The following is a 14,589-nucleotide window of genomic DNA, read 5'->3' as shown; positions in this document are numbered from 1 at the left end:
GTGAAATGGGTGTAGAGGGTCAAAAGATACAAACTTACAGTTATAAAATAAATCAGTCATGGGGATGTAATGTACAGCATGTGACTATAGTTAATAATACTGTATTGCATATTTGAAAGTTGTTAAGAGAATAGATATTAAAAAGTTCTCTTCACATGGAAGGGGGTCAAAAGTTACCAAAAAAAAAAAAAAATGCAGAGAGAATGGTTTAATAAAGCTCCATTACTCAGCTTCCACCATTATCAACTCATGGCCTATCTTGTTTCATTGATACCTCCACCCTGCCACCCTACCACTACTCTCATGCTGGATTATTTGAAAAGCAAATCCCAGATATTATTTCTTCTGCAAATATTCAGTATTTTTTCAGTAATATTCAGTAGTATCTTTCCAAAAGATGACTCTTTTTTAAAAAATAACACGATACCATTATCACATCCAAACAATTTTAAAATAATACCCTAAGATAATCAAATATTCTGTGTTCACATTCCCGCCAGTTGTCTCATAGATGTGATTTTTTTTAACGGCTGCTTTGTTCAAATCAAGATAACACACTACATATGGTTATTTGCCTCTTCTATTTCTGTGTATCTATAAACTCTCCTTCCCTTATTTTTCTTGCAATTTATTGAAGAACTGGGTTGTCATGTAGAGTTTCCCACATTCTGGACTTTGTTGCTTACATCATTGTGGTGTCATTTAATATGATCACTATTATATAGTGATTCACTTTTAGATGCAGCACCAGGGCTGTTATAATGTTATTTATTATACTATAAATAAGATAATTCATAGTTCATCAAGATAGTCACCACTCCTTTAGTGCTTACCAGACACCATATCCTTTGTAGCATACTTGACACAAATTATCTCATTTCATCTTCATAACAACCCCATGTGGTAAGTATTATTATCCCCAGCCTAGAGATGAAGAAAATGAGGCTTAGAAAGGTTAAAGAAACTTGGCCACAGTCAAGCAAGCAGTAAATATATGGGTTCGACCCAGGTCTGTCTGGATTGGAAACCACAATTTAACCATAGTTTAAACGCATACTTCTATCCATTTATAATGGATAATATCCCTACCCTTTGCCTGGGTTGTGGTTGTTGTTTGTTTTTATTAACTCTGGGAAGTAGTCCTTCAGTCCATCCAAAGAATTTACTTTCACATTTCATCTGCAACACTTAGGATTCTTTCACTTTCAAGTAACAGAAAACTCCATCTCAAATGGGCTCAACAATAAGGATATTTATTATCTCCTATAATAATAAATCCAGAAGTAGGGCAGCACCAGGGCTGATTGGTTTACTGTCTCAGAAACAACATCACAGACCCAAGTTCATTCTATCTCTCTACTCTGCCATCATCAGTGTGTTGGCTTTGTTTTAAGGCTGGATCCCCTAAGATGGCTATTCCAGTTTGAGGTAACACGGCCAGATGCAACAACATCCCATGGAGATGGTGGCATGTTTCCCTGTATGCCTCTATTTAAGAGCAAGAAAACCTTTCCTAGAAGGACTTCAGCTGACCCCTCCTCAGGCCTCACTTGCCAGAACTGGGTCACATGCCCACCCCTAATCTCTCAGTGGCCAGTCAAGAGGATTGTATTCCCCTTGCCCATGACAGGTTGGTATGGGATGGTAATAGGGTCAGGTTCCCTAATGAGTGAACACCTTTACAGGCTTCTGCAAAGAAGAAGGAAAAGGCGGGAATGGATGTTGAGTAGGCAAGCAACAGTATCTACTAGGTGTTCCAAATGATGTATGCTACATATTCCATTGCGAATTTACTGTCGATGTATCAGCCTCCTCACTGCATGAAGAGGCAAGACAAGATGATCTGTAAGGTCCCTTCCAGCTCTAAGGAGTTGTGTTTCAATTTTACATTTTCATATAAATGGGACTGGGACCGTTGGATAGTTCTTGTAACTCTGCTTTGGCTGCCACCTATGACTTTAACCTAAGAAACCATTTCTACACCTGCTTCATTTCACAATCTTCATCTGAAGCAGTGCTCCATTCATTTCATCACATGCAGAACTTTTCCTTTCAGGGAATCACAAGGAAGCCAATGAGAAAGATAGTACACCACTAAGTATCTTTGCTATATCAAACCTTTGCTACACTTTCTTCAAATCTGAATAAAATTGCTTTATTATTTTCAGCTTATGCCTACCATCAGCTTTCTCCGAGGAAGCTACTAGCTTGACCTGTAAGCAGTCCTATTCTTATTTAACAGAAAGCTATAATTTGTGACAAATGTACAACATAAAAAAGTCAAAGACATCTGGTCTGTTACATAGGGTATTTGGAATAACAAACATATAGGAAAACTTGGGAATGTGATTTAAATTGATTTGGTCACACCTCCATTTAAGTTCACTCCTTCCCGCTCAGATTAGTCATTCTGGTGAGGAGGCCAAAACTATAGTTCATTACTATAGTGTTGATAGTGGAAACAACACTGGTATCTCAATCAGCAGCTACTGTATGCCACTGTTCATTTTTATAGTTCCAAGAGCCTTTGAGAATTAACTTTATTTTCTGATTCAGCCCTCTTGCTGGGGAAGGTATGGCCCTATTTTGAAATGTACAAAGGAAAACGAGTGCTGTGAGTGCCTCTTTGGGGAAGGTCAGGGCTGAAGGAGAGAAGATAGGCTTAATGACCAGCTGGATGTCCGAATAACTCATATCACCTGTGTCTCTTAGAACTCTTAACTGAAGAAAAAAATCCTCACTCTGCCTCTTACAGGGTTGTTGCAAAAATCAAGCTAGAACATGGATAGGAAAGTACTTCCACAAATGCAAAGTGATGCTACTATTTTCAAACATGGAATTCTCTGCGGCACTTTTTCTTTTTGGTCACATGATTACTGCACAGGTCATGCCAGTTTATGATACTGTTTCACCTCCATTCACCCTTTGCCTATTTCAGAGATTATGCCAGCAATGGTGCATCCATCTCTTTGGTTCATTTTCCTTCCACCACATCTGGAAGATGCAAATCCCACCATAATGTGAAATATTGCACTGAAAATATGCAGCAAGGGTTCAAAAAGAGAGATCACATCTGATTAGAAAACGTTTCTGGAAGGTAATCCTATTATGCCATATATTTTCATAATTTCAATCTTTGTCCAATGTTACCCCACCCCACTTCATGCTTCAGAGACCAGACAGTATTTTCTCTATCTTTGTAGTTCCCAAGAACCTGGCATAGAGGACACATCACAGTTTACATTCCGGATGAAGTGAGCCTGCTAAACGTGTGACAATAGCAAACCCGGCGGGTTGTAACATTTATTTATCTAGACCAACGAGGCCGACTATCTTTAGCTTAGCATTATACGTAGGGCTTTCGAGGCCGGGAGTGTGCCCGGGTCTCCCCTGCAACTCCCAAGGAAGGAACATTTATTGAGTATGTGCTAAGTGCCAGACACAGGTGCTTTCACATATGCACCCGCGCGTTTGTTGTACTAAAATGCGTTTAGTCCTCACAACATGTCTTCAAGTTTTAAGCCTACCTTACAGATAAGGATGCTAAGGCACAGAGAGGCTAAATTAGCCAGCCTCTCCTCTAGTGACGCCACTGCGTGTGCGTGGGCTCTCGAACATTCTCACCCACAACCCTTAGATCGGCCTCGCTACACCCCACCTCCCTACCCCCAGGCATGTACCCCAGGTACTCCTCCCCACGCCCCGCCCTAGACCGGCGTAAAGCCAATAAAACCTAGGGCAGGCCTGCTCTATCTCCGAGCCGGTGTTAACAAGGCTTCCACTTAAAGATGCTCACTCACCCAACAGCTCCTCACGAGCTTGGAGAGCCTTTGCCACCCACCCTATCCGTAGCCCCGAGCTTCTCCAAAGAGCCCGCACAGCTTGGTCCCAAGGCTGAGGTCCTCCTCGCCTGCACAGCGGTTACGGGGTCGGGACGCAGATTCTGGGCGAGGACACCTTCAGGGGAGGGGTGAGGAGGCCCGGGGTGACAGCCAGTGGGCACGGGGTCCCGCCTCCGCGCGGCCGCCGCACGCCGCCTCGAACTACGCTTCCCAGCCTGCTCCGCAGCAGCCGCGCGCCCCGGCGCCGCGCCCGGCCGGGAGCCGCCTGTTGATTGCCTCGCTCGCCCGGGCCACGGCGCCGCCCTGCTCGCCGGCCCCTCTACCTCGGGGCAGACGGACTGACTGCCAGCACCGCCGGCTCCGGGATGAGCGCACTGACTGGTGAGCGCGCCGAGGGGTGGGTGGGAGCCCGCCCGGGCGAGGCGCCGTCCGCAGCCCCCGGCCCGCAGCGTGGGGCGGCCGCGCCCTCCCTGCCCTCGGGAGGATGCTCCGCGGCGTCGGCGCTCGGCCGGGCGGGCGCTCGAGGCCGGGGCCGCCTCTGGCCTCCTCGGCTCGACGGGCGGCTCAGGGCGGCGCGGAGGAGAGGGCGGCGCGGGCCGGAGGCGCCCGGCGGGTGTGGGTCCCACGCCCCGCACTGCGGCTCCGCAGTCTCTGCAGCCCCCGGGCCGCCGCAGTGAGGGCGCGGTCTCTGTCCTCCCTGAGCTGCGGGGCCGGGTTTTTCTACGCTGGGCTTTGTTCCCCATTTTATCCTCTCTTGTTAACGTTTGACAAGGTCCTGGAGCCTAATGCCTGTCACTGCAGCGTTAGAGCAGGCGACGGGGAAGGGTAAACTCCGGCTGGAGCTGTCACCCGCAGGGCGTTTCAGCCTCCGAGAAAGCAGCGTTCCGAGAGCGGCCTGATGCAGGTTCTCAGGACTCATTTTTTTTCTGGTTAAAGTAATGGTAGCATGTGCTCCCTTGAGTCTTCCAAAATTTTCCCTGTTGACCTGCAGAAATGAAAATTGCTTTTTAATAATAATAATAATAATAATGGCTCCTAAAGGGAGTTTTTACTTAACGTTTTCAAAGGTGGGAAGGTGATGCGGGCAAAATGCAAATTAGCAATGAAGGAGGCTGTGAATGCTACGGGCTTCCTCTTGCCTACTAAACATCTGAATCACCAGGTCCTTGGGAAGGGAATGAAAAGAACATCGGAGAAGGTATTTATAAAACCCATTTCCAGCTCTACCATTAAGGAGCTGAGGGACCCTGGACAAGTCCCTTCATCTCTCTTATCCTCTTTCTCCATGGTAAAACGGGGCATTCGGGTCACATGATTTCTAAACGTCTGTTCTTCCAAGACTCTCATTATCGGGGAACTGAGGAGATGAGGGTGCTGGTGTTCAACACCATTACAAAAACCTGATTGTGACAGAGCAAGTGGCTTTACCTAGTGAGGAGGAAAGATTTTTCAGGGTTTAGGCAACCTGATTTTTAAAAAAATAAAACCAATTTCCTCTATCTACTCTCTGCAGTCTAACCCAATAAATATGCATTACAACTTTTATTTTTTGTAAATTACTATAAATTGGTAGACAGCAACAGGCTGTGGATGTTCCGTGTTTGTTTTTAATTTGCTGAAGGTGAAGTGATGGGATCAGCAGGTAAAGGGAGAAGCAAATGGCTCCCCCGTGCTGGGCAGAGTGGTCAGATGTGGTCAGCAAGGAGGAGGGGAGGAAACCGCAGCAAAAAGTAAGCAGAGAGTACAGACACTGAGGATAGAGAGGATGGGTATTGATGGGTGATTGTTTGAATAATAAATACACAATAAAAGGAATGAGAGAACCAGAAAACCAGTGCTATGCAACCCTAATGTAACTGATTCAGGCAAGGATTCATCCAGGGGTACAAAACCTTTGAGCAAAAGGTTGTTGGGGAATAGGATTTTCACATTTTTTCAAAGTATCTCGGCATTTTTTCAAAGTATCTCAGCACAGATTACCTAGGGAAAATGTGTCCTTACAATGGAGAGGTGAGGAAGTCATCACCTTAGCTGAATGATCAAGCTTCCCAACACCTATCATGCATCTCTTGTTGGGATGCAATAAGAAGGTCATAACTTGACGTGTGTGGTGTTCCTGCCAAAAAGACGGTGGGAATGGGATACTGTAGATTAAAATATTCAAGTAATAACCAATCAGGATGTATGAACTTTGGATCCTAGATCAGAAAAGATGAATAAAAAATAGCTATAAACGATGAGTTGGGGACAACTGGAGAGATTTGAATACGGACTGCATATTAGGTAATATTATGGGATTACTTTTCATTTTCTTAGGTGCAGTGATGGTACTGTGATCATGTAGGACATTGTCTTTCTCTTTTGAGATGTGGGTATTTGAGGCACAGTGTCATGACGTCTGCAACTTTCAGTGGGTTCAGGGTGGAGGGGGATTTGAAGAGTTGGGGAGGACACTCCAGAATGCAGCTAAGTGGTGACAGCTGGTGAATTAAAGAGCGTGGTGTACAGGTGTTTATTGTACTATTTTACGTTTTCTGTAGATTTGAACTTTTTAAATAAAGATTGAGGTGATCAATAAAATAGATAAGTAAACAAAGGAAAGGATTGTAGAGGACAGCGTGGTTAGTGACAGAAAAAAGCAGTGGATCCGCGGGGGACTCACAGTGAGTCTGTGGCTTCAGGTTCCCAAGATTTAAATCCTCTTGGAGGTGTGAGCTGGGTCAGGGGAAGTTCTGTTTTTTGGTTTGTCTTGACTACTATGAATCATTTATTCTTAAGACATCTCATCCCCTAACTCCAACCTTAAAGTATTAATAATTCCCAAACCTTAGAAATTCTAGCCTTACCCAAGAACCATTCTGAAAGTGCTATCCCTTTCCTCTCTCCGTTCAAGATCTGCACCCATGTGGCTCAAAGAGGCTCATAGAAGGCAGATGGAGAAGAGAATTGTTACCTATTACCAGACCAAGAAAACAGAACCAATTCTTAAGATACAGCACTTAATTTTATACAGAACCTTTTGCTGCAAGGATGTTTTTCCTATACCTGAGATTTATATATATATATATGCTTTTATGTTTTGCTCCCCTGTTTTGGCATCAAGGCTACCCCATTTCTTTCCTGTGTGTCGCCAGTATTCCTGGGTTTCCCTGGTGACGGCTGAGTAGAGTAGGAATGAGAAGGTCAGCTCTAGGACTGTGGGTAATAGGAGCTCATGAAACAAGGTGCAAGGCCAGCCATGCCGAGCCAGGACATGAGGAGTAAGGAGCCAATCTGAGGCACCAGCCCAGTGAAAGAACCAGGAGGCCTCTTTGTCAGAGCAGTGGGAGGGGTCTTGAGGCTAGGGAGCTGGGCTACTGTTCAGCCAGTATATACAGGGTCAGCCATCCCTGTCGTTTATAGCTGACAACCATTCTGATAGGACAGTGCCCATTTCATACCAGTTAAATATTTTGCATATCATCTTGATGAGCAGTCATGAGTCAAGGTGCACATAGCACCTGTAAGTCATAACAAAGCTTTGATCAAAACCTAGCTGGGATACAGATGCCAGAGAAGGAGAGAAGGTAGGTGGGTCAAAGATGCATAAGCAGGCAGAAAAGACAAAAAGTAGAGAACCCATAATGCCAGTCAGGAAGTGAGAAGCCCATAACTTCCTGAAGCCAAGATGAGGGGACATGGCTAGAACCAATATGCAGTTGAAAACCAAAAAGACCCAGACACCCATGTGGAAGGCAAGGAGTTAGAAGTCAAGAAACAAGAACTCCTCAGAAAACAGAGAATAGGGCCTGACAAAGGGGTAGGGCAGCAGCAGGGAATAGGACCTGCCAAGATAATTAGAAACCAGGTGGCAGTCTGGGCAGACAGTGAGACTTCCATGCTAGAGCCCTTCTGCCCCCGCCAGGAAGCTTCTTGGCAACTTCCTGCCCAGGTGGAAACCTATCTCATACTTTGGCCAGCCTACCCATGGCGGCTTGCTACACCTGGCAGTGCTGACCCAGGGCTCCTATAGGGTGCTGCCTCTCCACGTTCAACAGATCCTGACAAGGTTAACAGAGGGAACCACCCTCTGAAATAAGTACTGCTCTTTGCCTGTTTTACGGAGGAAGGGACAGAGACTTGGAGAGGTTGTCACTCACACGTGGATCTGTAACCATCAGTTCAAGGGCTGGCTGACTCCAAGGCCCATGCTTTTTGTCTTCTGTGCTCTCTGAACCTGGAGGGGGTGGTTACTGGTGGGCACATTGTTTTAAAAGGAGACAGTTTTCAAGCACAGTTGGAGCTATGGCAACTTTTGCGTTGTAAGATTGGGAAGTTAAGAACAAATGATCTCAGAGACAAACTCTTCATTCTGGTAAGATGTGTTCCTCATTCCCCGTTCAGCTTGCCCCTTCCAATTGCCTTCTCATAGTTTTTGCCTGAAATTCCTCCTCATCACACCCCAGTCTCTGTCCTGCATCGCCTGCAGGTATTTCCCAGGATATGGCAGGAGCCATTTGGTTATTTAAAAAAAAAACAAACAGACTTGAATGGGCCATCTTCAAATAGCTAGATTCCAAAACACAGGCTATGTGTTTTGTACACATCTTTGTATTTCCCTGCAGCTAGAAAGGAATTAAATATATAGGATCAATTCCTGTTTTGTTGGAGGATATATCGATAAGCTGATTTTTTTTCTAATTTACTAGTTTTAGAAAATGTAGATTTGGCTCTTGTGCAAACTGGTTCACCGATTGTTTAGAGATTACTATAAAATATTGAAGATATATAATACAGAATAAGAACTTCTCACTTACTGACTACCCCTCTTGGGACTAAATCATCATCAGTGCGGTGGAAGCCCAAGTCCTCCTTCCCCAATTAACTCCCCCTCCCCTTGCTACGTGGTGTCTGTCTTTTCCATGTGCAGTCCTTTGTAGCTTTCCCAGATATATATGTACTCCAGAACAATTTATGGCACTGTTTTACCCATTTAAAAAACTTTTCACTAGGTTTTACAAGTATTTTTTTCTTACTCTTTTGTAAAAATTGGTCTTTGGTTTGGATCAGATTTAATAAATAAGGCTGCTTGTTTTGGCTTTGGTTCTAATCGTGTGGGGAGGGAGGGCCAAAGGCTGGGCACTTCATGCTGTATCTGATTTTCCTCTTTCATACCACAGTTATACAAATAAGGTAGCGGAAAGAGAAGCGAAGGAAGCCACACTGCTTGTTTTCCTTTTCCGGGCTTGTATCTTTGGTAACAGGAAGAGTTATCAGAGGGCCCAAATCATCCTCCCTTCAGCTCAAGTCCTTGCTCCTCTTGTCCATTTTCTAACCGGTTGGTGTCTGTACATGCCTACCTGGACTCCTGGAAGCTCTGTTTGGCGCTTGCTTCACTGCAGTGTGCATATTAGTTTCTCGTTGCATGTTGAGAGCTTGCCATGGGACACAGTCTGCCGGAGGTGAGGCTGCGGCAACTCTTTGGAAACTTTCCGAAGAGGACAAATACGAACTCTGGGAGGCCTGGGTAGGGGCTAAAGCAGGCTAGCCATGAGCTAGAAATCTGTGATTTGACTTTAAAAGCTATGTGAATAATGTTTTCACATATATCTATATTTGTTATTAAAAATAAAACCAGCTTTCCCCCAAATCTTTAAATCAGAGTTGTGCTCCCGGAGGATACACTTTTTTTCTCCTCTGGCTTTAAGACCCCCCCGCCATGCACTGGCACAACATATGCAATTTGTTTTAACAGGTACTGTTACATAGTATTAACATGTTATTGTAACTACTTAAAGTCTCTCTCACTGCCAAACTGTAAGCTCAGTTAGGGCACAAGATATCATCTGTTCTGTTCACTGCTTTTGTCCCAGCATTGGAAAAGGTGGACTTTTAGTAGATACTTGTTGACTGTATATACAAGAAGCCCAGGAATATAAAGAATTATGACATCATCCCTGTCCTCTACGAGTTGGTGGTGTAGTTGGAGAGAGAACCATTTATGTAGCATACATAAAAAATAATGAGAGAGGGAAGAACACTCAACTGGTGACATAGGCAACGAGATGTAGGAAACACAGCAACTTCTGTGCGTTTAGGTGGCCTCAGAATGTTCCGTGACAGAGAGTGCAGGCTGTGGATATGGTGGAATGATCTCTGGACCAACGGGTCACTTCACCTCTCTGAGCTCATTTCCTTCTTTTGACATTTGTTGCACAATACTTGTTGGATGTCTTCTCTGGGTCAAGTCCTGTGCTGGGAGCCAGGATTATAACAATGACTAAAACTGATACAGTCTCTACCCTCACAGAGCTTAGCAAGGACGACAGAGATAAAACAAGCAATTGTAATAAAGTCAAGGAGAGCTCTGAATAAGGGGTGTGCCATGGGGTGGGGAGTGACTCAGACCTGCCTGGGGGTCTGAACAAGGCCTCTCTGAGGAACTGAAGCTTACATTGAGACTGGAAGATGAGTTGGCTACCAGTCAGCCAGAGAAAGAGGGGGTAAGAGTGCTCTGAGCAGAGGAAACAACATAAGGCATGATCCAGGAGTTGGAAGTGGTCCAGGGGGCTGAAGCCAGGAGGAGATGGGGAGTGCAGTGCAAGATGAGGCTGATGGGAATGACAGAGGTCAGACTGTGAATTTGAACCTTACCCTCCAAGCAAAGGGAAGCCACTGGAGGATTTTAAGTAACTAGGGCAGAGTTGGTTAAAAAGATCACTTTGGCCATTTGTATGGAGAATGGATGCAGATGGACTAAGGCTGGATGAGGCAGTGCAGGCAAGTGACGTAGGCGGATTCGCAACATGTTTAGGTATGGACCAGATTTGGTTATTGGTGGGCGGGGAGGAGACAAGGAAGAGAAGATGTCAAGGATGGCTCCCTGGTTTCTTGGCCAAATTCCTAAAATTGGAAGTTCCAGAGGAGAAGCTATTTGGAAGGAAAGATGATGTGAATACTTCTGACATTTGAGATGGCTGATTCAGCGAAGTAGAGATGTTGGTTCGGCAGTGGAAATATATGGATGTAACCCTCAAGGAACAAAGTCTAGATCAAAGATATGGATTTGGGGGTCTTCAGGTTATGGATTATAATGAAAACTTTGGAGGGGATGAGTTTCCCCAGGGAAAGTTTACAGTGTAAGAAAAGAAATGCTAAGACAGGATCTTGTAACATGCCAGTATTTAAGGTAGAGGAAGAAGAATTGCCAAAAGAGACCAAGGAGTGATCAGAGAGGCATCAGAAAAACCATCTGTGTTGCTGGACTGGATGATCGTTAAGGCCTCACTCAGGCCTGATGTTCTGTGGTCCTGCAGAGCTGGGATCTGAGCCAGGTCTCAAAAGCAGAGCACATGGATTGACCATGAGAATAGAGAAGGGCATTCCAAGTAATATTACCGTATCAGCCAAGGTCCCAACAAGAAATAGAGGACACACTCGAACTGAATAATTTGAGGGAATTTTAATAAAGAGACTATTTACAAAGTTGTAGGGAGGGTTTGAGGAATCCAACAAGGCAGAAATCTGGCACTAGTCACGTAGGAACCCTTCACCACCCCCAGGCCTGAAGTCAGCAAGGGCGTAGGGACAGCTGTGTAGAGGGGGCTTCCTGGTAGGCAATGTGGCCCTTCTGGACAAACCTCCCTCTCTGCCTGCCCTCTATTTTCCTGCTAGTGCCTCCTGTTGGCCAAACAGAAGCCAGAGAGCAAGGGAGCCTTGATGCCGTGTAAATACAACGTCTTCCTAGGGTACACAGCAGGGTGGGAAGTGAATTGTGAGGGCAAACGAGATATCCAGAACAATTATCTCGGAAAATGGAAGTCTATGAATAAGAGAGTATATTAGTTTCCTGTTGCTGCTGTCACAAATGCAGGGGCCTAAAACAACACAAATTTATTATCGCGCAATTTTGGAGGTTGGAAGTCCAAAGCAGGTTTCTTTGGGCTAAAATGAGGGCGTCAGCAGGGCTGCATTCTTTTCTGAAGGCTCTGGGGAGAATTCATTTCCAGGCCTTTTCCAGCTTCTAAAGGATGCACACATTTCTTGGCTCTCCGCCGCTTCCTTCATCTTCAAAGCCAGCAATTGCATCACTCTGTCCCTGTGCTTTGGTCATCACATCTCATTCTCTGACTCTTCTGCCTTCCTCTTCCATATTTTAAGAGCCCTGTGATTACATTGCACCCACCCAGATAATCCAGGATAGTCTCCTAGTTTAAGATCCTTGATTTAATCACACGCAGTCCCTTTTGTAAAGTAACGTATTCCCGGGTTCTGGGGATTAGCATATGGACATCTTTAGGGGGCCATTATTCTGCCGACCACAGAGAGCGAATAAACAATTTTGGCTGGGTTGGAGGGCTCCCTAGGAAAGTAATGAAGACAGAAAACAGAAAGTGCAGATCAAAGCCAAATAGTAGGAGTTTGGGATGCTAGACTGTCTGAATTTCATTGTGTAGACAAGAGGGAGCCTTTGTAAGTCCTTAATCAGGGAAGTGGCTTGTTAGCAGTGTGAAGAAAGATGATCTAACCATGGTGCTCTGGGTGGCTTAGAGGGAAGAATAGAATCCTTTCAAGATGCAATGAGAGTACTCCAGGTCTGAAAGAACAAAGATCTAAAGCAAGAGTGACAGGAAGAGATGGTGTGAAAAGTATTGTGCAATAAGAATCCACAGGAGGTGTTAACCAACGACACAGGGAACGAAGGAAAAGAAACTCACGTGGTCTGAGTTTTGGCAGTGACTGACTGGTAGATTAATAGTATGATCCAGAAAACCAGGAGAGCAAGTCTGTTTCAGGGGAAGATAAGAAGTTGGGGTATAGTTGTAGAATCCTGGAATAGAACTGCAAATAGAATCTTATCAACTCTAAGATACCATCAGTTGTCAAATGCACCAGTATTTTACATACCACCGAGAAGAAAAATGCTGCCAATTAAAATGTGACCCTTCTTGGGAATTCCCTGTCGGTCCAGTGGTTAGGACTTGGTACTTTCACTGCCAGGGCCCAGGTTCAGTCCCTGGTCAGGGAACTAAGATCCTGCAAGCCACACGATGTGGCCAAAAAGAAAAAAAAAAAAAAAAAAAAGTGACCCTTCTTAAAAATACAATTTTTTTACTTTATTGAAGAGCTGTTTTAGACTTACGCATAGATTTTTTGAACTGCCATTCAACAAATTGCACATATTTAAACCGATGCAATTTGATGAATTTTGACATATGCATGCACCTGTGAAGCCATCACAATCAAACGCCCAAAATTTCCTCAGGCCCCTTCGTGAGCCTCTTCCCCTCCCTACCTCTCTCCCATCCCTAAGCAGCAGCTGATTTGCTTGCTGTCATATAGAGCAGGTTACATTTTCTGGAATTTTAGACAAATGGAATCATGCCGTATACATTCTTTTTGATCGGGCTTCTTTCGTTCAGTATAATTGTTTTGAGGCTCATCCATGTTACTGTGTGTATCAATAGTTCATTAGTTTTTATTTCTGAGTAGATTCCATTATGTGGATATACCACAATTTGTTTATCCACTCACCTACTAATGATCATTCAGGTTATTTACGGTTTGGGCTATTACAGATAAAGCTGCTATGAATACACATACCTTAAAAAAAATATATCACCTCTGTGCATACATAAAAAGGGGAAATGGAAATGAATGGGTTAATATTCTTTTTTTAAAAAAACTAATTAATTAATTTTTGGCTACGTTGGGTCTTCGTTGCTGTGCATAGGCTTTCTCTACTTGTGGCCAGAAGGGGCTACTCTTCGTTGCGGTGTGTGGGCTTCTCATTGCGGTGGCTTCTCTTGTTGCGGAGCACGGGCTGTAGGCGCGCGGGCTTCAGTAGTTGTGGCGCACAGGTTTAGTTGCTCTGCAGCATGTGGGATCTTCCCGGACCAGGGCTCGAACCCGTGTTCCCTGCATTGGCAGGCGGATTCTTAACCACTGCACCACCATGGAAGCCCCTGGTTAATATTCTTAAAGCTCCTTCATGTTCAGACTCCAGCTTTTGGAATCACTCATATTCATCAGTGTCTGGTCTTTTCCACACAGTATCTCCTCTGTGCCATCAAGAGTGGTAATTAAAAAAAAAAAATCTGTAAAAGAACTAAAAGCCTTTGATGTTGGCTCTTAAATCTACTCTGTAAATTATGTTAGGTTTTAAAAGAGTATTCCACTATTTTAAAAAGTCCCTGAGATATTTTCCAAACTACTGACACACCTTTTGCTAGCTTTGAAGCCGGTGCTTTTGTTATTTATGCATACACAGGCAATGACAAGTATGACATCTTGACTGCTCCTGGGTCGGCAATAATTGTAGGACCATCAGTTGCAGGACACACAATTTCTGAGTGTTAAGTGTGGGAAACTGTGCATCTTAGAATCTATTGGTTAGGGTAATTCAGTCAGTTCAGGCTAAGAGCCTGGCAGATATACACCTTAACTATCTAGAGCCAGTATCCTGTTCTTTCTCATCCTGAGGCCCCTCAGGGTGCACTGCTGGGGATGGCTGTAAGTGGCTGAGGGCATCCTCTGCTGATATGGCAGGCGACATTCTTAGACTCACACAATAAATTAGTGGTAGTTGGGACCAGAACAAAGTGTATATGACCCAGCTGGTTTCTTTGACTTTAGTGGGAGAGGATTTTTGTTTGTTTGTTTTGGTTTGGCTTTATTTTTTTTTACTGGAATATTACAATTAAAGCTTAAAAGAAGGTGGGTTGATGGAAGGGAAAGAGAGTTACATTGTATATGGAAAAGACACCAA

The 14,589-nt window shown here is 44.5% G+C and overlaps 2 protein-coding genes across 4 annotated transcripts in view; one reads left to right on the top strand and one right to left on the bottom strand.

Annotated features, from left to right (window-relative positions):
• LYSMD2 (LysM domain containing 2) overlaps positions 1–4,058 on the bottom strand; it is a 28,976-nt gene extending 24,918 nt beyond the window's left edge. For both annotated transcript variants that reach the window (XM_060294260.1, XM_030850349.2), the window contains exon 1: positions 3,801–4,058. The gene's annotated coding sequence lies outside the window, so the exon portion shown is untranslated. The remainder of the gene's footprint in view (positions 1–3,800) is intronic.
• Positions 4,059–4,065: 7 nt separating this feature from the next.
• The window catches only part of TMOD2 (tropomodulin 2), a 46,650-nt gene continuing 36,126 nt past the window's right edge, over positions 4,066–14,589 (top strand). The window contains exon 1 of one of the 2 annotated variants that reach the window (XM_030850338.3): positions 4,066–4,223. The gene's annotated coding sequence lies outside the window, so the exon portion shown is untranslated. The remainder of the gene's footprint in view (positions 4,224–14,589) is intronic. The other variant, XM_030850340.3, reaches the window with a different exon arrangement.

The sequence above is a fragment of the Globicephala melas genome, chromosome 2, assembly GCF_963455315.2.
Source record: "Globicephala melas chromosome 2, mGloMel1.2, whole genome shotgun sequence".
NCBI classification, from domain to species: Eukaryota; Metazoa; Chordata; class Mammalia; order Artiodactyla; family Delphinidae; genus Globicephala; species Globicephala melas.
This window is presented reverse-complemented; position numbering and strand designations above follow the sequence as displayed.